The sequence below is a fragment of the Pinus tabuliformis genome, chromosome 4_1, assembly GCF_031772625.1.
Source record: "Pinus tabuliformis cultivar Carrire ecotype Pingquan chromosome 4_1, CPIR1, whole genome shotgun sequence".
In the NCBI taxonomy this organism is placed as follows: domain Eukaryota; kingdom Viridiplantae; phylum Streptophyta; class Pinopsida; order Pinales; family Pinaceae; genus Pinus; species Pinus tabuliformis.
In genome coordinates, this window is record NC_142303.1 from 546,690,972 (window position 1) to 546,694,336 (window position 3,365).

Genomic DNA, 3,365 nt, shown 5'->3' on the forward strand with positions numbered 1-3,365 from the left:
AATCATCTATCAATTCAGTGAGGTTGACATCCTCACAACCTGTTCGCCTGGCGGCTTGATTTGTTTTGCTCTCATCGCCACAGACCTTTGCAACTGTTTTAGATGCCCAGCCGGATTTGTTTCGCTTCAGGCTAGACAACCTGTATTCTACATTATTTACAATAACCCTGTCGCTTGAATGACCAGTTTTTTGTCTGGCCTGGCTCTTTTTGTCGGGATCCTTCCCCACAGCATTCTTTATTGTTTCCCCACGTTTCAATATTGTGATCTTCTCCGTGACAAGGTTCTTGTTCTGTTGGCCACCTCTCCTCCCTTTTGCTTCAGTATGAACAATATTTCCCATTGTAAGCTTTGGATCATGAAAATACTGCCTTGTCGAAACCGACTGTTGCAGAGAATAGCCAAACCTCTGGCCTGATGAATTTGTGGAAGAATAAGAATAAAATGGGCGTTGACCATAGAAAATAGAAAAAGAATCTCCAAGCAAAGCTCCATCTACATCGAACTTTGGAGTTGTGCTATGCGGCCGCTTCAGAAAAGAAATATTCTCCGAGTCTACACCGGCTCGGTAACTCGGAGAAGGCCATAACCTGCAACACTTTCCAGAATTAACCGCATTGGAAGCCACATAATTTTGCAACCACTTGGGATCTGTTTTCATTCTATCAATATCAGGGCTGCTCCCCGAAATTCTATGGCTGTGTACAGTGTTGTTCTCTGATCGTAGAGAATTGACACGATGGTAAGCCTTCCCAGTTGAATGCCTATTCTTGTTTGCTTTATAAGAGGCCAAATAATCCTGGGCAGGTAAGATGGCAGTTCCCATGGTTCTGCACAATAGCCCCCTAACAAAGCAAAGTAAACTACCCTTATTCCAGCTAAAACTCTACTCTTTTCTCCAAACAAAACCCCTTAATCTAAAAAAATAAACGACAAAACAATCTAAAGTCGGCAAAGGGTATGAACAGAAAAAAATGGCATCCCTCTATACCCAATGGCATAAATTGACGAGGTTAAGAACTGAAACATCAAATCTCTAAATTTTATGTAAAAATTGTCTCAGAAAAACACTGAAATAGATGGATCTGGCAATCTCTGTTATTGCTCCACCAAAACAGACAACAATAAAAAACTTCAAAGATCTTCAAGTAAAATCGAGGGGACCAAGAAATCGAACCACTTTCGAGGCCTAGAAATGTTAATCCTATCAATAGACCACCCAATACTTTACATTTCCCTGCCAGAATAACCCGAAGCCTTGAAAGATCTTTGGCTTCAGATTTCTAGACAACCCAACTAAAGATACATCCACAAGGCCTTTATATTCAAATTACCCACTTCATTACGGCTCTCAATGAAGTTACCCCTAAAATATGCAGGAATATACAAATCCCCAAACCAAAAAATACCCTCTACAGAAACTAAGATATCAAAAATACCCACAACAGGCATATGCAGAACCAGTGGAAACTGCCCAGATATTCTCACATACACTTTATAACAGACAACTCTGCCGGCCCTCGAATTGCCCAAACGCCGATAAGCCCAACAGCCCTCTCCACAGCCCAAACTAATTCAAACTCTGGATATCTTCATAATTCTTCAATACAAAGCATTTGGGCACCCAACCATTGGGAAATTAAATCTTTAAGATCCACTAAAAGCTTAGAAGCCCACAAGAACCCTAACATACATAAAACTTTCAAGGTTTGAAGCACTTACTCGTATTTAATTTGCAGTGCGGACCTGTGCAAATATCTCTTTCTGTGAAGATCAGACTCTCTGTATCTCTTCCACCACTTTCAATACCCTTCCTTACAAATCAATGAGCCACGCGGCCTGTATATATAGCCCCTGTAATCTTTGAGCTATAATTGAACAGATTAACCACCAATCATATGAATAGTTTCAGTCCTTTCAGGATGCAATCCCTGCACCAAATGCAAATTGCGACTGTTTACACATCGATCGACATATATGTATTTTATCTCTTTTGGCTTTGTTTACAGCTCTTGTTTTAGCTATCAGTGTTTGTTTAGCTGACATTCATGGACAATCTTGACTATGTATTTGTCTGATATTTATTGTTATTACTCGCTCTCAGTGGTGTAGCAAACTACTGGATTGGGACGGCTATGCACTTTTCTGTTACTCTGCTAGTCCACTTTTTTTTTAACTCACTCATAGACCAAAACAAAATCAAAATCCTTGCCATAGTAGAGCACATCAATCATCCGTTCAAATTTCTACAGTAATAAACAGAGCTAAGTAGATCACATTTCCTCTAAATGCCGGAAGCAGAGCATAAAGCATAAGACTGAAAACAGGCCATTTCTGGCGCTTGTCAACTTCTCCATATTCAGAGCTAAACTTGCAACTTGCTACATAGTATGATGAGGTAAAATCCCAAGATTTTATTCTCAGAAACTATACATACAGATATATACCCGGTATGAAGTCAATCTACAAAAAAAACAAAGAAAATCCAATTAAATTCGGTTCAAAATAAAAGATGGACAGATTCCATTTACCTTTGAGCAATCTCCAAAAAGCAGAAGCCTTCTACTCTGCACCCAGTAGTCTGGCCAAACCAGGTTCGATGAGAGGTCAATACGTAAACAATAAAAAATGAATAAAACAACAAAAAAGAAGTAGGGTAACCCCAAACTGTACAGTTTCCGGTCTGAAGCAAAGAATTCCCTCCTACAACAAATAATACCCTCCTCTGCAGCGAACGCTTCATATCCCGCGCGGACGAGAATTCCCTCCTACAGCAAATAATACCCTCCTCTGCAGCGAACGCTTGATATCCCGTGCGGACGAGTTGGTTAGGGTAACAGGCGGCTGATTAATTAATTTTCATTAAATAATCTTACATTAAAAGGTTTTTAAAAATTGAACGGCAGAACATTGTTTAATCGTCTAACAATAGATCTGACGGTTAGGATTAGGACAGGGAGGCAGCTGGGGGAGTTGATTTCAGAGGAGAACGCCTTACGGCGTAATTACGAAAAGTAGATAAAAAACACTAAACAAACCAGGAACATAAAGGCGAGTATTTCTATTGTTAGCTATTCAAGTCACCACTATTTATGGATGTATCATTTATAAATGAATTTAGCTTCAAATATACATGGTTGACATTGAAAACCCTTTTATTATGACATTTATTCTTAACCATATTTCATATAACAATGATACTTACTATCAAGGACCATACTTACTATCAAGGACCAAATTTGTAGCCAATATCCCAAAGTGAAAGTTTGTCAACTTATAGGGCCCTTACCATATATTATTCTTGTTGAAAGGGATTTGTCCTCTTTAGTGAATAGACTTATTTTTCTATATATTAGTTTTGCACA

General features: G+C 39.0%; 1 long non-coding RNA gene across 1 annotated transcript; it reads right to left on the reverse strand.

The window, feature by feature from the left end:
- Positions 1-1,471: 1,471 nt before the first annotated feature.
- On the reverse strand, positions 1,472-2,939 carry LOC149177003 (uncharacterized). The gene is made up of 3 exons (XR_016258089.1): positions 2,674-2,939; positions 2,532-2,581; positions 1,472-1,931 (listed from the first exon to the last, which is right to left on the reverse strand). It is a non-coding gene; the product is annotated as an uncharacterized LOC149177003 (long non-coding RNA).
- Between the last annotated feature and the right edge of the window lie 426 nt (positions 2,940-3,365).